Genomic DNA, 27,411 nt, shown 5'->3' on the forward strand with positions numbered 1-27,411 from the left:
GGAGTCAGGGGCGCTGTCGGGGCCGGGATAGCGTCCTCACCCCCGGTAGGCCCTGGATGTATCTCTCCGTCTGTCTTTTGCTGGCTCGTCGACCTCAAAAGGTTTAGGCAAGGGACCTGGTTTAAAAACCCCGCGGTCCGATGACGTCAGAGAGGGAGGAGTCAGGGGCGCCGTCAGGGCCGGGATAGCGTCCTCACCCTCGGTAGGCCCTGGATGTATCTCTCCATCTGTCTTTTGCTGGCTCGTCGACCTCAAAAGGTTTAGGCAAGGGACCTGGTTTAAAAACCCCGCGGTCCGATGACGTCAGAGAGGGAGGAGTCAGGGGCGCCGTCGGGGCCGGGATAGCGTCCTCACCCCCGGTAGGCCCTGGATGTATCTCTCCGTCTGTCTTTTGCTGGCTCGTCGACCTCAAAAGGTTTTGGCAAGGGACCTGGTTTAAAAACCTCGCGGTCCGATGACGTCAGAGAGGGAGGAGTCAGGGGCGCCGTCGGGGCCGGGATAGCGTCCTCACCCCCGGTAGGCCCTGGATGTATCTCTCCGTCTGTCTTTTGCTGGCTCGTCGACCTCCTTCGGGGAGTTGTTTGACGCCGTTTCTGCCCCGATAGCGTTCAGGATGGCTAGGATATTAGATAGATGCGCCCCGGCACGGCCAGGAGCTCCGGGTTAGGCAGCCGCTCGTGTCGCTGACGTCATCAGCCTCTCCAGGCTTGGATTTTCTTTTTTTTTTTTTTTAATTTAAAGTTTTTATTGATTTTTCAATATTAGACAACAAAATAAATATATAATTACACCATAGTATTTCAAATTATAAATATAAATCCAGTTTTATCTTTAAGTAACATATATTGGTCTAATTATGATCTAATCAAAGGATAACGTTTCTAAATATCTATATGTAAACAGAGGCATGGTAAACTAAGGGAGCAAAATAGGAAATATAATTTTTCAAAACTTGCATTGTATTCCTGCTAAATTCTTTTTTACTGGATTTAGCTTGGAGACATGGCTATTCTTTTTTGCTCAACAAAAACTTTAAGGTGATCAGGAATAAAGAAAATATAAACATCTTGATTTTTTTTTTTTTTATATTTATTCTTTATTAATTTTGAAATATTTATGACAAAAACTGTCAAGTACAAATATGATTCGCACTGTTATCAAATACATCAATGTGATAATTATTTAGATAACAATATTCTCTCCCATTAAACAGTGAGAATCAACTAAATACTATGTAATTTTACAGTGAGCAAATGAATTAATGAGCATATATAAGAAATAATTCAAGAAAAATGTGATTTTTCTTAACAATACATTTACAGGGATATCTGAGGATAAATGCAAATCCCATTGTCAACAATTCCTGTCTATAAGTCAAAAACTCTCTTCTTCTAGTTTGTGTTAACACAGATAAATCTGGAAAGATTTTTACCCAACTTTCTTGAAACGTAATAGGGTATTTACTAAAATAACGTTTCATAACTTTATTTAAATCAAGCAAAGTTGAAAATGCAACTAATAGTAATCCCCTGTCAATTATCTGATTATCAGTACTTTCAAGGAAATTTGTTAGATTACCCTGAAAGGGCATCTCCTCTGTAGTTGGGGTTTCTTTTTGGTAGAAAATAGCAGTAGCTAATAGTTGGTAACTCATTTTCTAGGAAACATAGACTTTCCATAAAAAATAACCTTAAAGTTTCCATCGGAACCTGACCAGTTACTCTAGGGAAGTTAATCAGGCGCAGATTCAAACGCTTATTATTATTTTCAAATAATTCAAGTCTTCTAGATAGGTATTCTCTATCTTTTGCTACTATTGACTTGAATTGTAAATTAATTTCCTCTTTATCTTCTAAGACCTTTATTCTTAATTCAGAGTTTTTTACACTTTCTCGGATTTGTATTAGTTCCTTCTGATTGTTCCCTGTCACTATATCAACTTTTTTCTCTAGTCCTTTTATATCCATTGACATTTTAGCCATCATGTCCCATAGCAGTTCCAGTGTGACCACCGCGGGGCGCTTGAGAGTCTCATTCTGGTCATCCATTATCGTCTGTATTCCTCCCTCTGCTGTTAATCCTTCTCCACCTCCGACACTCCTTGTCGGGGTTCCTAGATGTACCCCCAATGTGCAGCTGCCCTGCACATTGGGGGTACATCTAGATTGGGACTCAGCGAAGCTTCCTCCCTTGACATGGACTGTTCTCCCAATAGGCCCAAGTCAGCGGTATCCTTAGCTGCTGGAGATGCAGGAATAGATAAGAAACATACTATTTCTTGCTGGATAGGCGATGGAGGGGGTAATGAGGGAAAAACCCTTATCTTCCCCTTCCGTTTTGGGGGCATCTTATCAATTCAATCTTAGCTTTCCAACAGTCTAGTTATTTCTTATATCAATGCAGTAGTAGTACTTGCCTCTGTGACGATGACTAGTGACAGGGTTCCACCTCGATCCTCGCTCTCCGAGCTAAGCCGAGCAAAGCCACGCGCGCGCCTAAGGGGCGCGCGAGGCTTTGGCGGCGCGCCGGCAGCAGTGGCGCGCCTAGGGGGCGCTGGTCTTATTGCGTCTCCTAGGCCCCTCCCGATGACGTCGGGGCTGGCAAGCAGGCAGTCAAAAACAGCTGAGCTGCAAAAGGTAATCTCGGGGCTCTCCAGGTGCTCCTTTCTCACAGTCACGCACTCACTGTGTGCTGGGCGCCGGTCTTATTGCGTCTCCTCGGCCCCTCCCGATGACGTCGGGGCTGGCAAGCAGGCAGTCAAAAACAGCTGAGCTGCAAAAGGTAATCTCGGGGCTCTCCAGGTGCTCCTTTCTCACAGTCACGCACTCACTGTCTGCTGGGCGCCGGTCTTATTGCGTCTCCTCGGCCCCTCCCGATGACGTCGGGGCTGGCAAGCAGGCAGTCAAAAACAGCTGAGCTGCAAAAGGTAATCTCGGGGCTCTCCATGTGCTCCTTTCTCACAGTCACGCCGGCATGGATTTTCTATTGTCGCATAGCTTATTGAATTCCGTGGTAACGAGGGGCGGGCCTCGAAAGCTGGCCGCGATTGTACCACTGCAGTGTTATCACTGCTGGCTTTCGCACCCAATAGCGCCACTGTGAAAGGTGGTGCTATTGGGCATGCTACTGGTGGCGATAACAGGTCTTACCTTATCACCGCCAGCGAAGTTACCGCCATGTCCGCCCTGACGCCGCCCCGACTCCTCCTCTTCCAGTCCCGATTCCGTCCCTCTCAAGCTATCGTACATTTTTTCTAGTATTCGTCATTTTTTTATTTTTTTGTTTTATCATTTTTTTAAATATGCATATTTTTGTAGTTATTCTAAATGTAATTTTTTTCTATAATTTTGTAATTTTTTTTATTTTTTTTTTAGCATTGTTCATTATATATATATATATTTTTTTTTTGTTTTATCATTTTTTATTTTTGTATATTTTTCTAGTATTCTTAATTTTTTCATCATTTTTTTTTTTTTTACATGTTTGAACATTTTTTCTAGTATTCTTCATTTTTTTATTTTTTATCATTTTTTTTGATTTCCATATTTTTCTACTGGTATTCTAAATGTTCTTTTTTTCTGTAAATTTTCTTATTTTTGTATTTTTTTTCTAATATTCTTTTTTGGTTTAAACATTTTTTTATATTTTATATTTTTCTAGTAGCATTCATTTTTTTTATTTTTTTATAATTTTTTTTAGCATAATTTTTTTATATTTAATTTTGTATTTTTTCTAGTATTCATTTTTTATTTTATAATTTTTAAATGTTTGTATTTTATTATTTATTGATAATTTTTTAATTTTGTATTTTTTGGTAGTATGTCTTCATTTTTATTTCATTTTTTTTTATTTTATTAGTTTATTTGTTTCATTTTTTAATGTTTTATTTTCTTAGTAGTATTCATTTTTTTTATCGTATCATATTTTTTATTTTTGTAATTTTTTAGCATTCATTTTTTTATTTTTTTGTTTTATATTTTTTTAATTTTGTATTTTTTCTAGTATTCATTTTTTATTTTATAATTTTTAAATTTTTGTATTTTGTTATTATTTTTTAATAATTTGTAGGGTGTTATTTTCGATCCATTTTTGTGTGTGATGGCTTGATAAGGGGCATTGTCGGGACGGAGTCAGGACCTGAAGAGGAGGAGTCGGGGGTAGAAGCGTCGGTCACTTCACTGGCGGCAATAAGGTAAGACCCATTTTTGACAGCAGTAGCGCCCAATAGCACCACCTTTCACGATGGCACTATTAGGTGCGAAAGCCGGCAGCGATAACACTGTGGTGGTGTGATCACTGCTGGATTTCGCAGGCCCATCATCAGCTTTGCCCCTCCGCCCCCAGTTACCACGGGATTTAAAAAGCTATGCGACAATAGAAAATCCGTCTTAATTTTGTATTTTTCTTGTAGTATTTAATTTTTCCATTTTAAAAAAAAAAATTGTTTAATTGCTTTTCGATGTCACTGTTCACTGTGTCATATTCTTCCTTCAATTTTGTTGGTGATCGTAGTCGATCCACCTCCTCCTGCAAGCACAATATACTTTAATGAACATCTTAAATTCTATCACCAAAGAGCAAAATAAAATAAAGACAGAAGATGGAAATCATCGAGGCAGGAAACAGTATTTTACTACAATGGCCCAAAAGTATTAACAGTTGACTCTTTCTCTTGTGCACATGTGCGCCTGATTTTTTATCGGTGCGTACTCGCGGGCAGGGGGGAAATTTTTAACACGCACAGCAATGAGATCGGGCCTTTGCCCAGTTCCCTCCTAGTCTACTCCAATAAAGGAGCAGACAAGGAGGGAACTTTCCTATCCCAACTAACCTTTCTCCCTTTTCCCCTCTTCACCTCAACTTCTAAATCCACCCTAATTAATCTATTTCTTTGTCGTGGAACTTACTTCATCTGAAGAGGTGAAGTAAGTTCCACATGACAGCCAGCTTCCATCACGCATTTCACCAGAGTAGCGCAAAACAGTGCTGTCCCTGTCCGCTCAGCCCTCCACCACCCCGCCCTGGCCCACCTCTTTCAAGAACCCAGCACTTCTGCGTGTACTGGCGGATACACGCATGGCCAGGCCACTATGAAAATGAGCTTGGTGCATGCGCAAACTGGCCACACACGTATCTCCCAGAATTTGCGCACTTTTAAAATTGGCCCCTATGGGCAGTAATCTCATGTATTCTGTTAAGGGAATTAATTGCTGCTCTGTGTTGGTTACACCCATGTTCATCAGTTCTGCAGACCATAAAAATCAGGGCCCTCTTTGGTTGTTGTCTAAATCCAATTCCCATTTTTTCCTGCCGTTGAAGCAGAGAGCAATGTTGGAATTGTATCAAAAGTATGAAGACATATTGGTTAATGATAGTAACCACCACATCAGAAAGTTACCCCATGCATTCTTTCTTCATTTCCTTTAAGACTTGGCCATAGAAGTAGTCCTGAGCTTTTTCCCTTATGTCCGTGTAACAGTATCACAGACTAAGGAAGTCCAAATTTATCAGTTATCATCCAAATCCAATTCTACTTATTCCCCTACAGTCAAAGGCCGATGCGCATGTAAACTTCAAGCTATGCGCATGGCCGGGACGTATGCATGCTGTGTGGAATTTCAAACGCCCGCGTCCACGCACGTGTCTCCTGGTATTCATAGAAGAAAGGGTTTCCACAAGAGGGGAGTGGATGGGCCGGGACAGTGCTGAAGCACTTGCCAGGAGCCGACTGTACCCTTCATCCTGCCTGACCTGCGCCTTCAGCATTCCATGTTCTGTGTTTGTCTTGCCTGGACCTTGACCACTTCTGCCTTGTCTTCTGCTTCAGTATTCTTCTCGCTACAGTTACTCGCCAAGAAGTACCAGCTCGTCCTTGGATCCTCGCTTGCCCTCAACGGTATGGACTACCGCATTCTTCTCAAGCTGTTGACAAGAGGCTTGAGGGGGGGCTTTGAGGAGGGGGTACTGTTGCAATCCTGCCCGCGAGGAGCGTGGGCAGGCTCTTACCTTCTCGCAGCCAGTCGGGCTGTTGACGCTGCTGCTTCTCTCTCCCTGAATCAGCTGGGGCCGTCCCCGCAGCTGTTGCCATGCGGCCGGCTCCTCTGTGCTGTTTCTGCCTTTCCCCGATGTGCTGCTGCGATCCCGGGACCTTCAGCCAGCAGGGAGGCCGTCCCTGCTGGTGCCTGCTTCAGCCCAGGTCCATGCCTGGCAGGGAAGCCGTCCCTGCCAGTGCCTGCAGTCTGCTACAGCTCCCTGCTTTCCCTTCAGCCAGCTTACCTCACTTTTGCCTTCCTGCTTCAGTCTTCATGGCTGGAAGCCGCTCCAGCAGCCTGCCACCACTCCAGCTTCAGGGCAGGGCTGCTCCGCCGCCTGTCTGGCTTCCATGGGCCTTCCACGTGGCTGAGGACACCACCAGCTTCCAGCTCTCTTCTCTCCAGCTCCCTAGGGCGTGGGCGCGCGCCTCTCTGCTCCTCTTCAAGGGCCAGCCAGGTGTGGCCCCTACTGACCCCTCCTTGGGCATTGTCCACCTCAGCTCTACTAAAGAACTCAGCGTTCAGTCTGTCTTTGCCTTCGCAAGGAGTTGGTCACTCCTGTGACCCTTCGCTCCAGGAAGTCGTCCGTGTTCCAGCACTTCCGCAAGGTCCTCTGTTTCATGTTCTCTGTCGGAGCTCCTCGTCCAGTCCTGATGTCTGCTTTCTGTTCCAGTCCTGACGTCCACCTGCTGTTCCAGTCCCAAGGTCTGTCTCTTGATCCAGTTCCCGTGTTACAGTCCTGATGTTACCTGCTGTTCCAGATGTCCTTGTTCCAGCCCTGAGGTCTGTCTTAGTCCTTGTTCCTGACCCTGATGCTTTACCCTGCCTTAGGCTGCCAGTGTGCAGCAAACCTTGTCTTTGGCTGCCAGGAGTGCAGCACCAGCTTTCGGCTGCCAGGAGTGCAGCAACTTGCCTCGACTGCCAGGAGTGCAGTAAACCTCCGCTTCTTCTTCCCTGCGCTCTCCCGCTCTCAGCGTGGTCTGCGACCAGCCTTCCAGGGCTGTGTAGGGTGCGCATGGGACAGGGTGGTCCGCGACTCAGTCCCGCGGGTGGCCTGAGTAGGGCGCCCTGAGGGTCAGTGCCCATGTCTACCTTCAGCCCTCGTTCCTGCATCCACCTCTGTGCATCCTGTACCTCGTCCTGAGTCCACGTCTGTTTCTGAGTACACCTCTATGCATCCTGCACCTCGTCCTGAGTTCACGTCTGTGCCTGAGTCCACGTCGTTCCTGAGTCTCGTCTGAAAACCACGTTCCAGTCTTTGCTGCCCTGGCCTCCATTCGGCCTGCCGCTTCGTGCCGTACCCTGTGGCAGGTCCGAAAGGGCTGGGAACGGTCGTAGGACTGTTCACAAGACCAACATTGCGTTGTTGGGTCTTCCGAAGCGTGCAGGTCTGGAGGAGGACCTGTCTTCCAGTCATCACTCCAGCCCTGCTCCCGTCCAGCCCATGCTCGGGTATGCCATGCCTCCCACGGCACCCCCTCAGAGTCCTCTGGGGTCGAGCCGTGGCCCAAGGACACACATCTCTCAGGAAGTGGGATCGCTCTCCTAGAGCTCTACAACAATCTCAGGTTTCTGTTAGGGAAGTGTACATGGAGGGCTGTATTCAGCCAATCAGCTTTTTCATTGCGTATTAACTTATGTATTGTACAAAGGGTTTTATACTGTATTCTTTGCTTGATGGGTAACCAGTGTAATTCCATTAGGGTTTCCATGATGTGGTCTCTCTTACTTTTACCAGTCAGAATTCTGGCGGCCGTGTTCTGCATTATTTGGAGTGGTCTAATTCTTGAGTATGGTAGTCCAAGTAGGAGGGCATTGCAGTAATCAGTGCTTGCGAAAATAAGAGCTTGTAACACTGAACGGAAGTTATTTGTTGTAAGTAGAGGTTTTAGTCTTCTGAGAGTCATGAGTTTGACGTATCCTTCCCTTACTTTTAATGATATGTGTTGTTTTAGGTTAAGTTCTGGGTCTGTTATTACCCCGAGGTTTCTCACTTTCTCAGTTAGTTGAATTTTTTGGTTGTTTTTGAGTGTGATTGGGTTTTGGATGATTTCAATGTTTTTGCGTTCCAAGAGTAGGAATTCTGTTTTCTCTATGTTAATCACTAGTTCCATCTGATTTAGTAATTGTTCGATGATATCCAGGTAATATTAGCTATGTTCAGAGTCTTTTCAATTGTATCATCAATGGGTAAGATTATTTGGATATCATCAACGTAAATGTAGTGTGAGATGCTTAGACCAGCTAGAAGGTGACAAAGTGGTAGTAGGTATATGTTGAATAGGGTGGCCGATAAAGCTGATCCCTGTGGGACTCCAGTTTGAAGTTTTATTTTATTTGACATTACATCTTTTATCTGCACTTGGTAGTATCTGTTGTCTACGTATGATTGAAACCATTTGATTGTTTTATTACTTAAGCCTATTTCTTCTAATCTATTTAGTAGGATGTTGTGATTTACGGTATCAAATGCTGCCAATAGGTCAAGCATCATTAAGATGTATCGCTTCCCGCTGTCAAAGCCTCTCATGATGTTATCTGTTAGGGCAAGCAGTAGCGTTTCAGTACTGTAGTTTTTGCGAAAGCCATGTTGTGATGGGTATAGGATATTGTTATTCTCTAAATGTTCGGCAAGCTGTTTTTGTATGGCTTTTTCTATTAGTTTTGCAATTAGTGTTAGGTTTGATACTGGCCTATAATTGTTCAGAATGTTTGGATCACTGTTTTTTTTCTTTAAAATCGGTTTTACAATTGCCCCTTTTAGTGAGTCTGGCATATTTCTTTCTGTCAGGGATAGATTGATAATCTTTGTTAGTGTTGGGGATACTGTGTTGGCTATTTTTTTTATGTCTATGGTTGGTATAGTGTCAACTGCATGTAGGGCGGGGTTAATTCTTTTTAGCATGGTTTCAACTTCTAGTTCTGAAATCTCATTGAATTCTGACCATTGATTAACATCTCGTTTTTGCATTTTAATGATTTGTTTGGTTGTCTTAGGTTCATAATTTTTTCATTGAAGAAAGTGGCTATTTCATTACATCTATTTTCTGATAAGCTTTGGGGAGTATCCGATTTATCATTGATGAGATTATTTACAATGCTGAATAGTGTTTTATTTATTTATTTAATAGCTTTTTTATACCGACATTAAAATACACATCATATCGGTTTACATCATAACGAAAGGTTGAAATTACATTGAACGGAGAGGGGGGAAACATGTGAACAATAAACAACAGAATAGGGGCTATGAGGAGGAGCCAGAAATCAAGCGAGGAGAAAAAAAAAAAAGGGGGGGGGGAGGAGAGGGATATGAACATATTTACAAAAATTGAAAATGATAATACATAACATATTTGCGAATTTTTCTTTTTTAGTACTGTAATATTGTTTTTTTATGTTAAGTATGGTTTGTTTATAGTTTTCACGGCCGTTGTCAGGCTTGCTGATGCGGTTTCATATAAATCATATATAAATTTCGTTAACTTTTTACAGCACTTAGTATTACATTGGGTGCACACAGTTTGATATTAGACTTCACAGTCTTTTTTGTTTGCTTGGTTTACGGTGACAAGACTAGTTTTTGGTTCTTTTTGTTTTGAATTGTTTATAGTAGGCCAGATGTTTTCTATATTTAGTTAGGTTTTCATGTTTAATGTTTTGTAAGTCAGCATGATTTCCTCAGCCACCACCTAGAAGATTCTCCTGCCCTTCTATTTCATGAAGCAATATTGTTTAACAAAAGACCAGCAGCAGAAATTTCAGCCAAGTGATTTGATAGTCTCCCTTTATCCTATCAAATTATTGGAAAGGCTCCTGCATACTATGTTTAATGTAATGTACTTCCATGGTACTGGAGCAGTGCTTAAAAGCAGAATATGATTTGCAAGGGATATGTCAACCTATAAGAGTGGTAGAACATGACTAGTGAAAACATGTTTAGCAAAACTTACATTCCTCAGCTGACCCATTCCAAAGAAATGTCCCGGCTCTCGAGTAGTTTCTTCCAAGCCAATTAATTGGCGCCTCTCCGAATTCAATATTTCTTTGTATTTCTCCTGAAGAAGAAAAGGAAACGTGCCGCTAGAATGAAACGTTCCTCGTTAAATGTAACTTTGTTTCTTTGGTTTTTTTTCTTTGATTAGGAAAAAAAAAAAAAGTTGTTCCTTCCGTTGTTTCAGTTATCTACCCCTGTTCGATGTAAACCGATCTGATATGGTATTTAACCATGAAGGTCGGTATAGAAAAATGTGAAATAAATAAATAAGGGGGGGAGGAGAGGGATATGAACATATTTACAAAAATTGAAAATGATAATACATAACATATTTGCAAATTTTTCTATTTTAGTACTGTAATATTGTTTTTTTATGTTAAGTATGGTTTGTTTATAGTAGGCCAGATGTTTTCTATATTTAGTTAGGTTTTCATGTTTAATGTTTTGTAAGTCAGCATGATTTCCTCAGCCACCACCTAGAAGATTCTCCTGCCCTTCTATTTCATGAAGCAATATTGTTTGACAAAAGACCAGCAGCAGAAATTTCAGCCAAGTGATTTGATAGTCTCCCTTTATCCTATCAAATTATTGGAAAGGCTCCTGCATACTATGTTTAATGTAATGTACTTCCATGGTACTGGAGCAGTGCTTAAAAGCAGAATACGATTTGCAAGGGATATGTCAACCTATAAGCGTGGTAGAACATGACTAGTGAAAACATGTTTAGCAAAACTTACATTCCTCAGCTGACCCATTCCAAAGAAATGTCCTGGCTCTTGAGTAGTTTCGTCCCAGCCAATTAATTGGCGCATCTCCGAATTAAAGATTTCTTTGTATTTCACCTGAAGAAGAAAAGGAAACGTGCCGCTAGAATGAAACGTTCCTCGTTAAATGTAACTTTGTTTCTTTGGTTTTTTTCTTTGATTAGGAAAAAAAAAAAAGTTGTTCCTTCCGTTGTTTCAGTTATCTACCCCTGTTCGATGTAAACCGATCTGATATGGTATTTAACCATGAAGGTCGGTATAGAAAAATGTGAAATAAATAAATAAATAGATGATGCCAAGAAATTACATAATTATTATCAACAAAAATATCACACAGATAAAAGGCACCAGATAAGTTTTGCTTCGGGCAATACCGGAAGGGCGGAATACAAACCCGCAACACAAATAAATAAATAAATAGAAGTGATCGGCACTTTATATGAGCGATTTTCAAACTGCCAGCACTGCTGCAAAGTCCACTGGTACCTCCCCCCCTCCTGCTGTCTTTGCACCAGTATCCAAAGGCCAAATGCAGCTGCACCTCGATTTGGAGAACTGCCTATAGGAAAAAGAACTTGCCGAGATTTGCACCTCCTTTTCCTGAGGATAATTTTTACAACTAAAACTAAGTGCCTAGTTGTGAAAAACCAAAACCATGGGTGCAGTTTTCTCCCCTGAGCTAACCCCAGCTCAGGAATGCCCACACTACGATGTGAGCAGAGATAAGCGTCTCTGGGAACCATGCCGGCACTTTTATTGGCACACAGGGTGGGCGACTGATGTGGCAGTATTTTTCTGCTAATTGTCTAATATATCCATATATGTATGTATAGCTATTATCCCTACCTATTGTTATACTTTGTTTGTTACTTGTATTCGATTGTTACTTGTAAGGGCCCTGCCCAAAAGTTATTTGTTTTATGTAAACCGATACGATGTGCGAACGGCTATCGGTATAGAAGAGACTTTAAATAAATAAATAAATACTTAATGTCCTTCTAGTAAGTACATGCCTGGGTCATGTTCAACGTGAGGTTTGGTACACAGTGTGTTCACATTTCAAAGCCTTTATTAATTGAAATGGAGCAGCTAAAAGAATCTGAGACTGGAAAGGAAAAATTCTAGACCAGGTTATCCTACGCAAGGTGAAGCATAACTGGCATATATCCCTCATAAAGAATAAAAGTGAGGGGAGGGAAGTGATGTCAGCTTCAACAAATGGCCACTTAGAACCGAAGCTCCAAAGGGCTAAAGTAAATTATACAATAGGTAATCTCTCAACCCCGGGGTCTTCCCGACCATGCAAAAATTGTCTTGGGATTGGGGGCTGGCAGCCATGACCTCCCGACAGCGAACTGTAGACCTGGCCGAATTCTCTTATAGTAGCAATGCCGCACAAACTAAATCGGTGGCTGACGTGGAGAAAGATGGGGCCGAGCAGGAGGCGCACGAGTCGGCAGGGACAACATGGGGTGCCGAAGCGGAAGCGAGATCTACCCGCACAGAATTTGTGGCCTGGTTCGCGGACATTAAAAAGTAAATAATTGCCGCAATTAAAAATGAGATTCAAGATGCAATCGGAGATCTGAGGAAAGAGTTGGGGGACCTGGGAGATAGGGTCCAAGAGCTGGAACAGACGGCCGAGGAGCAGGCCTCTTCAGTGACGCAGCAAACAAAGGATATCCAGGCTCTTAAACACACCACTGAGGAGATCACCTCCAGGTTAGAAGACTTGGAAAACCGAAATAGATGGCAGAACATCAGGATAAGAGGGGTGCCAGAGTGTTGAGAAGGGGGTGTTTATTGTGGCCATGGGCCTCAGCCCGACCCCAGACGGATCCAGTACCAAACCGAGGGTTGACGGAGTGTTCCACCATGGCTGCTGGTCTTACCCTTCGCCCTGCCTGCAAGCTCCCAAGGCCAACGACAGGATGATGTTGGAATGTGAATGTTCCTCCGACCATTCCGAGCCCTTTTGGACCTGCCGCTTAGATCGGCATGGAGCAACAGGCCTGGCCTGAGGATGAGGGCAGACGGACCTTGACACGAAGACATGACAGACTTGGGTTTATGCAACGGCATCACAGACAAAGACCTGAGTTGATGCAATGGCATCACAGACTAGACAAGGAACTAGGCAAAGCTGGGAGGATAGACTTTGGCACTGTCTCTCAGGGCACCCTACTCAGCCCACCTTCATGGGCGGACCCAATGGGCTGGTCGCGGACCACCCTGTCCCACTGCACGCCCTACACAGCCTGAGGAGGCTAGTCACGGACCACGCTGAGAACGGGACAAGCGCAGGAAAGGATCCAGTCGAAGCAGAACTCCAACGATGGAGCCGATGTCGTCCAAAGCTCCACCAATGGCTGGCAGGACATGAAGCTCAGGAGCGCAGGGACCGGAGTCCACTGCCGGCATCTCCAAAGATGAAGCAGCGTCACCGGGATATCACGGCCGGCAGTACGGAAGGCTTAAGAGCACAGGGACACATGAGCAGGACACCAAGGAACATGGAACATTAGGAAGCAGCAGATCTATGACGAGACATCAGGACACCTGGACGAGGACCTCAGGCAACAAAGACATGGCATGACGAGACGACGAGACGAAATGAGGAGCTCCACAAGAAGACAGAAGACCTAACTGAGCTCTGGCAGGCAGGAGCCTCCAGAGTGAAGTAACTCTGATGCAAGGCGAAGACGTACTGTGACTACAGCCCTTTTATAGGGCTAGGCAGGAAATCCATCCTTAGGTGGGATCAGCCACACCTCCTGTGACTGGCCCTTTAAATTCTGTGAAGAGGCACGGCCGCACGCCTAGAGGAAGCAGGAAACAGGAAGCAGGGCTGTGGAGGACCCTGGACAGCGGCCTGCACAGCGTTGACGATGCAGGGCTGGCCTGGGAAGCAGGCCCTGAAAACGGCAGCGGTTCCAGCCGCTGCAGGAGGCCCCGGGCGCGGCTCCTGCCGCTACTCGAGCCTGGGGATGCGGCCTCCAGGCCGCAAAGGTGACAAGGAAATTGGGGACGGTTCCGGCCGCGAAGAGGATGCGAAATGTCCGTGGCTCCCGCCGCTGTGAAGCTGAGCACCAAGGGCGGCCTCCAGGCCGCGTGGTGAACTCAACTCCGCTGCTCCAGCCATGCAGGCAGGCCCGACGGCGGCATCCATGCCGCGTCATGTGAAGCAGAAGAACAAAAGGCAACATGGGGAGAGTGCCTGCTCGCGGGGGGATGCGTGGGCAGGAGTTTCATAACACAGAGGAAGAAGGTGATACAAATTATGTTAGGTTGGTACAGGACATCTGTCGTGCCATTTTGATCTCTGAGGGTACCTCAGCACCTGAAAAAAATATAAAGATTGACCGGGCTCATTGCTCCTTGGACAAACCTATTAACAATCTGCCCAGGGATATAATTGCATGTCTGCATCACTACCCTGTAAAAGAGGCGATTATGAATAAAGCCTGGACCCTGGGGAACATTACGTGGAAAGGAGCCAAAATTCAAATCTTTAGTGATCCCTCTACCATCACATTACAGAGGAGGAAAGCAAGAAGTTCGTCACTGACACCCTGAGAGCGAGCAACATTAGATATAAGTGGCTATATCCATTCGGCATCGCATTTACCATCAGCGGCCACTCCTGCATTGCTCGGTCAGCAGAAGCGGCGGAAGAATTTCTCCGGCAGGAATGAATTGAAGTCCAAAGCCCTCAGGAACTCGTGAGAAACTCCTCACGCAAAGACACCACCCGATGTCAGAGGACTGGCAAAGGCGGCAAGTGGTTATGAAGAATCTCCAGAGGCAGTGCCATGCAGCATGACCCCCCCCCCCCCCATCCTGAGGTCAATGGTGGTCTACTGCATTAGTTATTTTCACACGGACGTCCTTGGGGCCTGCTTCATCCCTTGCCAGTACCAGATGAGCCTTGGACCCACATTGCAACAGACTTTGTGGTGGACTTACCACTTTCTAGAGGTAACAATATCATCTGGGTTACAGTGGATCGATTCTCGAAGATGGCTCACTTCGTGTTATGGCTGGGGTAGTGGACCCTTGGGCCAGCCGTGCAGAGTGAAGAGGTAACTTGAAGACTCCGCAGAGATGAGATGTCTGGGAGGCGGCACGGAGCCGGGAGATCAAACAGGGGCTTCACCACTGGACCCGGGCCGCTGGGACTTAGGAAGGGTCTCTCAGAGCAGAAGGACAGCAGTATGGAGGACAATCCGAGATCAGGGCTGGCAGAAGACAAGGATAATCAGTAGACGAACCAGAATCAGGAACCAGGAAATCAGTCCGAGGGTAAGGCAAGGCTGGGACTGGAGCAGAGACAGGTCTAGGAGCAGAGGCTGGATCAGGAGATGAGGCTGGATCAGGAGATGAGGCTGGATCAGGTGCAGAGGCTGGATCAGGAGCGGAAGCTGGATCAGGAGCAGAAGCCGGATCAGGAACTGCAACTAGACGACTCCAGGAGTGAACCTCGTTGCAAGGCGATCTTCTGAAGCAGGGCTTAGGTTTAAATACCCTGCCGGCATCTGACATCACTCTGGAGGCTGGCCGAGGTTTCTTGCGCCTGCAGCTTTAAAAGCTGCCTCTTCACGCACGCATGCATACGCGGTTGGCGGGACCATGCCAGGGAACTCGATGGCGTCTGCCTCGTGGAGTTGCCGCAGCGGGGAAAGACCCATGAAGGCCCGGAACAGCACCTGAGGGACCAGCAGACCGTCGGGGCTGTCAGACCGTCGGAACCGGCAGACCGTCGCGGCCGGCGGTGGAGGTAAGAGCCCGGTCGCGGGAGCCGCGACTAGGATCGCAACAGTACCCCCTGTCTTACACCCCCTCTTCAGATCCCAGGGTGATCTCGGTGGAACTGAAGAAGTGATTTGTCCAGGATATTACGAGCAGGTTCCCAGGTATTGTCCTCATGACCGCATCCCTCCCAAGAGAGAGGATACTCCCATCTACGATGATAGAAGCAGACATCTAATATTTCTGGAACCTGATAGCCCGTGTCAGTCGTAGGGGTGTCTCCAAGGAATCAGGTGGATTGTGAAGAAACTTGGAGAGAATCACTGGTTTGAGGAGGGAAACATGGAATACATTGTGAATCTTGAGTGTAGAAGGAAATCATAGCGGTAAGATATTGCACCCACTCTTTCTGCTACCCTGAAGAGTCCGAAGCACTTAGATGCCAGGCGTCTGGAAGGTAGGCAAAGATGAATATTTTTGGTGCTTAGCCATACCTTGGTTCCTGGAAGGAAGACTGCAGCTGGTCGGCGATGGCGATCGGCAAATCGCTTTGCTGTTGCCGCTGTGTGCTGAAGTTTCCTCTGGATCATGTTTCAGAGATTGTGAAGTTGCTGAGCTGTCATTTGGGTGGCCGGTGAAGGAACTGTTACCGGTAGTGGCAAGGGTATCTTGGGTTGTTTCCCATTTACCAGCAGAAATGGAGACTACCCTGTGGCACAGTGTTATAGGAGAACTCAGCCCATGGTAATAGGGACGCCCAATTATTTTGAATTTTGTTGGTGACGGTTCGTAAGAAGGTCTTCAGGGAGCGGTTAGTGTGTTCGGCCTGTCCATTGCTCTGTGGGTGAAATGCTGAGGTGAGATCGAACTTAACCCCAAACATCTTGCGGTGAATTGTGGACCCCTATCTGAGACTATATGTAAGGGTAGGCCATGGGCTCGAAAGATGTGTTGCAAGAAGAGCTGAGCCAGTCCCAGAGCTGAAGGTAGTTTAGGCAGAGCAATAAAGTGAGCCATCTTTGAAAATCGGTCCACCTTTACCCAAATGACCATCTTCCTTTTGGAAATGGGCAAATCTACTATGAAGTCCCTGGAGAGGTGTGTCTTGGGTTCCACGGGAATTGGTAGAGGTTGGAGAAATCTCCACAGATGACCAGCTAAAGGTTTCTGTTTAGAACAGGTGGGACATGAACTGACATAAAATTTGATGTATTGTCTCATGCGAGGCCACCAATAGTACTGAATCAAGAGATCCAGAGTTCTAGCTCTACCGGAATGTCCGGCAGTGAGGGAGTCATGGACCCATGACACAACTTTTCTCCTTTAATGACTGGGTACCACTGTCTTGCTTCCTGAAGTGACAATAGTGCTGGCCATACTGACTCTTGATGGAGTTAGGATGTACTGGGGAAGAATTTTCTCCTCCTCCGGGAAAAATAGGAGCATGGAATTAATTTCCCATTCTTGGAGATTTGGCTGAGGACTGCGCCCACGGTGAGATCAGAGGCATTTACCTCTAAGATGAATGGTCTTAGGGGATCTGGGTGATGTAGGCATCTGTCTACCAGGAAAGCCTCTATCAGAGCCACAAATGCCTGGCATGCTTCTAAGGACCAGTTTTTTGCATCTGCCCCTTTCTTTGTAAGAGCTGTTAGTGGAGCCACCTTTCGGGAGTAGTGTGGAATAAATTGTCTATAGAAGTTGGCAAACCCTAAGAAACATTGAAGAGCTTTTACTCCTACAGGCTGGAGCCACTCTCAGATGGCATATATCTTATCTGGGTCCATCCAGAACTCTGTAGCTGAGACAATGTCCCCCAAGAAAAGGAGTGATTCTTGTTCAAAGAGACATTTCTCAAATTTTGCAAATAAGCGATTCTCCTTCAGAATCTGTAACACCTGTCTCACATGTTGACGATGAGTCTCCAGATCCTTGGAGTGAGGAGTGGAGCATTTCCCGCAGTACCTCATTCATGAGGTGTTGAAAGACTGCGGGGGCATTGCACAACCCGAAACTCATTACCAGGTATTCATAATGTCCATCCCGAGTATTGAAGGCAGTCTTCAATAGGGACGCCATACGTTGCATTCGGGATTCGTATTCGTCGGGGGGGGGGGGGGGGGCAGATACGTTGCAAGGGGGGCCCATGATACATTTATACGTCAATTCTTATTCGTTTCTAGGCTAAAATTAAATTAACTACAACCCCCACCCTCCTGACCCCCCCCCCCAAGACTTACCAAAACTCCCTGGTGGTCCAGCGGGGAGTCCGGGAGCCATCTCCTGCACTCAACCCTCGGCTGCCGGTATTCAAAATGGCACCGATATCCTTTGACCTACTATGTCACGGGGCTACCGGTGCCATTGGTCTGCTTCTGTCACATGGTAGGAGTACAAGATGGTGCCAGCAGTGCCATCTTGTGCTTTTACCATGTGACAGGGGCTGCCCAATGGCACCGGTAGCCCCTGTGACATAGTAAGGGCAAAGGCTATCGGCACCATTTTGATTACTGGCAGCCATTGGGTCATGGACAGCTTACACTGCATAGGCTCTTCCATCTTAAACACCTTAATATCACTGGTGAGAGCAGGGTTGGTAATCGGTGGTGAACAAGAGTGAACCCACGAAGGCTTCTTGGGCATCCAACTCTCCCGGTGATGCTCTTGGAGACAATGGTTGATTTGGCCTGCCAGGTCTATAAGGTCCTCAAGAGAAAAAGGGAGATCCCGTGAAGCCAAATCATCTTTCATCTCCGAGGAGAGTCCATCCAGGTAGATAGCTCGGAGGCAGTCTTCCTGCCAAGCGAGCTCAGTAGCCAAAGTCTGAAACTTGATGGAGCCTACAACCTGGTGCGCATCCGTCCTGGGGATAAGTGGAAGACTAGGGGTGTGCATTTGTTCCCTACGAATTGGTAATCCGCAACGTTTAGGGCCATATTCATTGTATTCGTGGGGAAATGAAACGTATCGCGATTCCCCACGAATACAGCAAATCTTCACCGAATTATTCGGCCATCTAAAATAGCAAATTTCAACAAAAACCCCACCCTCCTGTCCCCCCCAAGACTTACTAAAACTCCCTGGTGGTCCAGTGGGGGGTCCGGGAGCCAACTCCTGCACTCAACCTTCGGCTGCTGGTATTCAAAATGGCGTCGATAGCCTTTGACCTACTATGTCACAGGGGCTACCGGTGCCATTGGTCAGTCCCTGTCAGATGGTAAGAGCAATGGATGGCCAGTGCTCAATAAGTTCTGTAATATGCTCATTTAGCCTCAGCCTCAATTGGTTGTAATCTCCTGCATTGCTTTTCCTGAGGTATTGCCAATTTCTTTTTCTCTCTCACTTAATTGCCTCTCCGCATTCCCTGCAGATCTCTCGCACCTCACCCACCCTGTTAGGTATAGTTCGGTTATCTGGCACCAGCATTGTAGTAACAATTGCTGTTAACCTCTATCTCTTCTCATCCCTCGCCAATTCCACTATACTACAATGTACCCTCTCTCTATCCCACGTATACATCATTCCCCCCACAAACCCTTACCTCCCCCATATCCCCGCTCCCCAATTCACAGCAAACACCTCATACCCATCATGGTATCTCCCTTTGCACAATTCTTAGGCCTCTTTACCATAGCAATACTTCTCTTTAATGCCTGATGGAACTGCCTGCCCCTCCAAAGAGTTTAGATTGCAACAAATCCCTTTTCAACTTTAATGGGGGACTGGCACTAGTGCTTTTTGAAGTGCCTTCTCTGCCAGTCCCAATCACTCGACCACATCTAGCTTTCCCTGACATTATGGATTTAATGTCACTGCCTAGTGCCTACTGCCTGCCCACTGGCACATGGCCTTGATATGCACTAATGTAATGTGTTTATACACACCGTGTTTCTAACTGCAAAAGAGGCCCACTGGGGATTTGGCTGCACAGACTGACCCAATAATATACTTGAGTCTGCTAAACTGCCTGCCCACTGGCACAGTGCCTTGATATGCACTAAGAACATAAGAACATGCCATACTGGGTCAGATCAAGGGTCCATCAAGCCCAGCATCCTGTTCCAACAGTGGCCAATCCAGGCCAAAAGAACCTGGCAAGTACCCAAAAACTAAGTCTATTCCATGTTAACATTGCTAATGGCAGTGGCTATTCTCTAAGTGAACTTAATAGCAGGTAATGGACTTTTCCTCCAAGAACTTATCCAATCCTTTTTTAAACACAGCTATACTAACTGCACTAACCACATCCTCTGGCAACAAATTCCAGAGTTTAATTGTGCGTTGAATAAAAAAGAACTTTCTCCGATTAGTTTTAAATGTGCCACATGCTAACTTCATGGAGTGCCCCCTAGTCTTTCTACTATCCGACAGAGTAAATAACTGATTCACATCTACCCGTTCTAGACCTCTCATGATTTTAAACATCTCTATCATATCCCCCCTCAGTCGTCTCATGCTGTAGTTACACGATGTTAGATGTAGATGATATTAGATGCTACTACCCAAGAAAGAGATCTAGGCGTCATAGTGGATGATACTTTGAAATTGTCAACTCAGTGTGCTGTGGCAGTGTTAGTGATCTGATGTCTGTTAGACTGCGGAGATAGCAATCTGTTATTGATCTGGAACTAGAGTTGCTAGAGGGTTTAGCAATCTGTTATATCTGATGTTAGGTAGACTGCAGAATAGCAATCTGTGTTGAATCATGCTAGGAGGTAGCAATCTGTAGTTGTGGGTGGATCCTTGGGCCGGTGGCAGATGACCACGCCCCCGGGGGGAAGATCCCGAGAGGGACCACCGGCTAGGCTTAGTGGATGGAGACAGACACACACTAGTTCTTTTATTAAACTGGAATTAAAGACCTCTGTCATATCCCCCCTCAGCCGTCTCTTCTCCAAGCTGAAAAGTCCTAACCTCTTTAGTCTTTCCTCATAGGGGAGCTGTTCCATTCCCCTTATCATTTTGGTAGCCCTTTTCTGTACCTTCTCCATCGCAATTATATCTTTTTTGAGATGTGGCGACCAGAATTGTACACAGTATTCAAGGTGTGGACTCACCATGGAGCGATACAGAGGCATTATGATATTTTCTGTTTTATTCACCATGCCCTTTCTAATAATTCCCAACATTCTGTTTGCTTTTTTGACTGCCGCACCACACTGAACCGACGATTTCAATGTGTTATCCACTATGACGCCTAGATCTCTTTCTTGGGTTGTAGCACCTAATATGGAACCAACATTGTGTAATTATAGCATGGGTTATTTTTCCCTATATGCATCACCTTGCACTTATTCACATTAAATTTCATCTGCCATTTGGATGCCCAATTTTCCAGTCTCACAAGGTCTTCCTGCAATTTATCACAATCTGCTTGTGATTTAACTACTCTGAACAATTTTGTGTCATCTGCAAATTTGATTATCTCACTCGTATTTCTTTCCAGATCATTTATAAATATATTGAAAAGTAAGGGTCCCAATACAGATCCCTGAGGCACTGCACTGCCCACTCCCTTCCACTGAGAAAATTGTCCATTTAATCCTACTCTCTGTTTCCTGTCTTTTAGCCAGTTTGCAATCCACGAAAGGACATCACCACCTATCCCATGACTTTTTACTTTTCCTAAAAGCCTCTCATGAGGAACTTTGTCAAACGCCTTCTGAAAATCCAAGTATACTACATCTACCGGTTCACCTTTATCCACATGTTTATTAACTCATTCAAAAAAGTGAAGCAGATTTGTGAGGCAAGACTTGCCTTGGGTAAAGCCATGCTGACTTTGTGCCATTAAACCATATCTTTCTATATGTTTTGTGATTTTGATCTTTAGAACACTTTCCACTATTTTTCCAGGCACTGAAGTCAGTCTAACTGGTCTGTAGTTTCCCGGATCGCCCCTGGAGTCCTTTTAAAATACCAGGGTTACATTAGCTATCCTCCAGTCTTCAGGTACAATGGATGAGTTTAATGATAGGTTACAAATTTTTACTAATAGGTCTGAAATTTCATTTTTTAGTTCTTTCAGAACTCTGGTGTGTATACCATCCGGTCCAGGTGATTTACTACTCTTCAGTTTGTCAATCAGGTCTACCACATCTTTTAGGTTCACCGTGATTTGATTTAGTCCATCTGAATCATTGCCCATGAAAACCTTCTCTGATACGGGTATCTCCCCAACATCCTCTTCAGTAAACACCGAAGCAAAGATGGAGCAACCGTACTGTAAGGATGTAGAACTTAAGAAGCTGTATGGAATGCACCAGCAAGGCTCAAACTGGGGTCTTTGTATCACGAGCTCCTGAGTCATTAGACAGCATTAATAAATACAAGATCCTGTAAGCAAGGACAGCCTTTGGGTTGGGCAAGCAGGGCAGTTGCCCTAGTGCCTGGAAAAAAGGGGCAACCTGGGCTCCACTGTTATTGCTTGTTTGGTCCTGGCTAAACACGAACCTCACGTAGAAGAGACAACACAGGCAAATGCCAGCTGCAATGAGTCTGCCTCTCTAAAGGCACAGGTGGTCCTGGGTCATCTGCATTGAAATTTCCACCAGCCTATGCACCCTGCACCTGCACCTTTAAGGAAGCACATTGGTTGATGAAGATTTCAGATGCTCTTCTTTACTGTCATTGGCACGTCTTCCCTTTATCCACTGTTGCATAGTTTGCTGATGAGCTGTGTGAACTGCTCAGGTGCAGAACAAAGAGAAAAGCTGCTGGCACCACAGATGTAGGAGCAGCTCTGTTTGAAGCGATGGTCAGGACATGAAAACAAGTGTTGTTGGCTCTGTGAAGCACTTTATCATACCTTGCTGTCACCTGTAGCTCTACAAAAGCTTGCTAAGTAGCAGGATAAAGGATATCTCTTGGATATGCTGCTGGGTCCAAGTTAGCTGTAAAAGGTTTTTGGCTTGCTCTGTTGTATTCATGTATATATACAATTTCACAGAAGTCATTATTTACCCAGACAATTTTGTCTGAGTAACTTTACATGGCTATTCTACTCAAAACCATGCTGGTTAAATATCTGTGCGAATAGATATAAGTCTGCTATTTACCTGGACAGAATTAGGTAACTTTGTTTGGTCAGGGTGGGGCCTCCTACAGCTAGAGCATGCTGACCAGGCCTGCTACGCCCCTTCCAGGTGTTTCCATGGTAACAGGAAGTCCGTGCAGGAGGTCCCTTGATGAATTTCCTGACTTGCTGCTGCTACTGCTGTGGGTGGGTGGGCACCGCAATGTAGAGGTGATGGAGATAGTGCAAGAGGAGAGTAGGAGTGAGAGGAAACGGTAAGAGTGTGAGTGAGTGAGAAGGACACAGAGAGAAAAGAACATGAGATTGTGTGGGAGAGAGAGTGAGGGGGAGATCAAGAAAAGGAAGGAAGAGAATGTGTGAGTGTATGGGGGAGCAGAGATAGAAGAGAATGCAAAGAGTGTGTGGAAGTGAGAGGAGAGAGTGAGGGTGGGAGTACAGAGGAGAGAGCAAGATATTATATGAGGGGTGACAAGACTGGGGATAAACAAGAGTGTGTGTGTGTGTGTGTGTGAAGGTCAGAGAGAAGATATAAAGTAAGAGTGTGTGGGGGAGTAGTAAGGGAAAGGAACATGGGGGTATTGAGAGAAGAGTGATAGTGTGTGTGTGTGAGAGAGAGGAGAACAAGTAAATGAGGGAGTGAGTGAGAGGGGAAAGTAAGAATGAGATGAAAAAAGGGCAAGCAAGAGAGGAGAGAGCAAGAGTTGGAAGAGACGGGCAAGTAGACAGGGATGAACATAAGAGGGAAGCAAGGGGAGAGTGAGAGGAAGAAAAATGGGGGAAAGAGAAGGGGACAGCGAGAGGAAGAAGGGGTTGAGCAAGGAAGGAGAGAAAAAAGAATAGATATGGCAGGATCGGGAGGAAAAGGATAAGTCCTGGATTGTGGGGGAAGGTGGAGAAAAGAATCCAGGGTTAGAATGCGGGAGAAAGAGGAGGAGAAGGAACTGTGAAAGGAAAACAATTAGGAAGAATAGAAAAAGGAGAGAGAGAGAAAAAAGCAGGAGAATAGAACAGAAAAAGAAGGAAGTGAAAATGTTAAAGTATCCACTGCTGAAGGCAAGTGAATTAGAAAATAGAAAGAAGAAGGACACTGGTGAGACAAAAAAAGCAAACAAATAAAAGGAATAGAGTCAAGGGCAGAGAAGGAGAAAAAGAGATGCTGAGCCAGCCATTAAAGCTAGAGACACCAAAGATTGGAAACTATTTTATTATGCAATAGAGAATGCCATATTGATTAAGAAGAAAGTAGTTCCTTGGTTGGGCAGGGTGGACGAAGAGAGAAAGTCTGTGCAGCCGTTGCCTCCACCCCAACTCCTCTGCTTCATTCTCCCCAAACATGCTGAGTCACCCAAGTGCCTATGGGCAGAAGAGTGGCAAGCCATTTCAGCGGGGCGCCATGTGTGCCTCTTGGTGCATGCTTCCTTTGTAAACGGGACGGAGGAGCACCCACAGTCACAGAGACAGGAAACACGTGCTCACTGTCTGCCTCCGTACTGCTGGCCTGCCATCACTGTTGCTGAGCTGACTGCAGAGGAGGTTTGGCCTTTAAATATGATAATGCTGGATATGGCTTTTTTTTTTCCCCAGGGATGTCTTGTATTCTGGGCATGTATCAGTGACTCCTCTAGGGGGGGGGGAGAGGTAGAGTTGGAATTGCAGGGGAGAGAGAGCAGACAGGGCGCTGACCCTAGGTGGGTGTGGGGGGGATCTGGAGTGAATCTTCCAGAGAGGACCTCCCCTACCTCCAGAGGTTGTCGGTGGGAGAATGTCTGTCTGTCATGTTTACCTCTGCTCCTGCAACTCCTGGCCTGCTGGTGCTCAGGAAGAGAAAATGGTTTTGAGGGCGGAGTTACCCCTCCAATTCCTCCGCTCCCTGCCGAAGACAGCTCTGGGGGTAGAAGGGAGAGAGTTGATAGGCTGATTGCAAGGCTTACAAGCTCATGTGATGATGCCACCTAAAGGTAAGCTCATTATTGGGCACATATCATTGAAAGGTTTTGCCATCACTGGGATGAAGAGTATTTGAAGTAAAAAAGGAGAAATGTTCTTCCTTTCCATGCTTCACATCCTGTGCAAGATTCCCTTTTATCCCTTGAACATGCAAGTGCTCTTACCAAAAAAACCTCCAGCCTCTGCTAGTTTATCTGCTTCTAAACTCCAGATGGGATGAGTTAGTTATTAGCCTGTTTCTGCACGTAAATGCTTTTCTGAGAATTTAATCTCCTCAACACACACTGCTATAAAACCCTGTTCTAATTATGAAAATATTAACACTGCACCACCACGCCACAGTCACCAAGTAATATTGATAATGCCATTGTTAGAAAATTAATTTAAAAAATAAATCAAACTATGAAAAAAAAGAAAGCATGTAAAAGGCACACACCTTTTTATACATGTGGAAAAAAATATGTATTCAAAATTATGGGATAAGCCAGGCCAAAAGTAACCATGGCTGAAAAGACAAAAGGCCCTTTCTGATGCACTTCAGTTGATATTGCAGTCATCAGTCAAGAGGAGTGGAGCCAGCCAGGATGAAGCCTTTATTCTTTTACCAGGGAAAAAGCCTTCATTTTTCTTCAAATTGGGAACATTCGGGCACATTCATCCTTTCCAGTCGGGGTAAGCAATGCAATGCATTGCTGAACAGTGCTTAACACATGGCAGACAAATAATAAGCCAGGATGTAATTAACCGAAAGCAAAAATAAAAGCCCAGGCAAACCAAAATATCCATTCAGGCAAGAGGGGCCATAATTCCAAGCATACAAGTCAAAGCATTGGGTTGGCTTCTTACAGGACTATGAGGGCTCACCTTGAAATAAGTTGCAGCATCCCGTGATATTAATGATGGAGTAAATCCAAGTGGATTCTAAGAGAAGGGGGTGAAGAAATCATAATCAGGGGCAACTGGGCAATGCAGAAAGTTCTCAGAATAATAACGAGAAAATCGCAAGGATTTACTGCGACCCATTTCTTGCAGAATTTCTCCGGAAAATAGGCTTTTAGAGCCAGAATCACCAATGTTTCCTCCTAGTTGGTTTGTTCAAATTGTCTTCAGTTTCACAGAGGTCAGCCGAGCCTGGTGCATGGCCCTAGAGCTATAATTAGGGATCTACAAAGAAAGAAATTCCCCACGATTAACAAGAAAACAATTTGGCATCAAAATTTCCAAAACCTGAATCATTCACAAGGGACAGAGAGGGTTCACTTTTACTTTTCCAGTGCTTCTGAAGAGAGCTCTATTCACGTTCCCTCATCCCAGAGGGGGGCACAAAGATTTCCCATCCTCAGCAATGGCGGGAGGAGAAATGCACTAAAAGTTGATATCAAATAAATGACGTCTCATGCAAATATATTTCTTGAAGTTTACCTGACTGCAGCGGTGCTTGTCTCTTAAGTTTAAGTTTGCAGTGGAACTAATAACAGAGCTTTTACATCATTATTTTAATTTTAAGGGGAGTAGGCAGCCCCATATGATATAAACACTGATAAGTCATTACAGACATACAACAAGGAGGCAATTTTCAAACAATGTGAGGAGCTTACAGGTCTAGCTGCTAATCTACAAGCTAATTTTTAAAGGAAAACTCCCTGTGGAGTTTTCCTTTGAATATTTGATGCTGGAAAGGTGCACAGGTTTTTTAAAAAAGTAATTATGAACTTTCCACCTGTTTTACCCTGCATATAGTTTTCCCTCCTGCCCCCTTTTTCCTGCAATGATGAGTCCAGGCACCATGCCATTTTCAGCCAGGGGAATTTACCCAGGTTGCTGTTTAGTTACTGGGGCTAATTCCTTTTAAAACCATCCTGCCCATGATCAGTACAAATTGTATATTATAATGAGTCGGATAGCGCTCAGAAGAGTCTGCAATCAAAGTTTAGAGCAACCTTGAGCTCTGTACAGTTTGCAGCCTAAGGATGCAGTGTGCCCTAAAGCACCAAGGTAACAGCACATTATGCTGATAGAGCTGCAAGAACTCATTGCTGGCAATCTAAACTCATTATTCACTCAGTCTGTAATCGATATGCCCTGCTCTTGAAATCAATTCTGTTTTACTACTCTATATTGAGTTTAAATTAGTTCTTTTGTCTCAATGCAAGCATCTTTAGGCTCACTTAAGTAGGTAACTCAAAAATCTGCTCATTAGTATTCGGCAATGACCCCAAAGCCTCCTGCTCTTTGCTCGTACTTTTGGCTGGTATTCATGCTTTGGTGCAGGGCCCTGCACCACAAACCCAAAATGCACAGTAGCAGAGAGTTTTACCTTTAAGACGTGAGGTGGGCACAGTAGCAGAGAGTTTTACCTTTGACACGTGAGGTGGGCACAGTAGCAGAGGGTTTTACCTTTGAGACGTGAGGTGGGCACAGTAGCAGAGAGTTTTACCTTTAAGACGTGAGGTGGGCACAGTAGCAGAGGGTTTTACCTTTGAGACGTGAGGTGGGCACAGTAGCAGAGGGTTTTACCTTTGAGACGTGAGGTGGGCACAGTAGCAGAGAGTTTTACCTTTGAGACGTGAGGTGGGCACAGTAGCAGAGAGTTTTACCTTTGAGACGTGAGGTGGGCACAGTAGCAGAGGGTTTTACCTTTGAGACGTGAGGTGGGCACAGTAGCAGAGGGTTTTACCTTTAAGACGTGAGGTGGGCACTCCTCTCTCTCTCTCTCCCTTAAGAAAGGGTCACCTTTCTCAACCTCCCCCTCATTCCCACTGGTATCTCCCTTCCTGTGTCTCCAAGAGTCTATCCCTCCCTCCCCCCCTGTGGTCTCCATGTGTCTCTCTATCTCTCCCACCCTTTCTTCACTAGTCTCTCTCTCTCACCCTGTCCCCACCAATC

Source organism: Rhinatrema bivittatum, chromosome 13 (genome assembly GCF_901001135.1).
Source record: "Rhinatrema bivittatum chromosome 13, aRhiBiv1.1, whole genome shotgun sequence".
Taxonomy (NCBI): Eukaryota; Metazoa; Chordata; class Amphibia; order Gymnophiona; family Rhinatrematidae; genus Rhinatrema; species Rhinatrema bivittatum.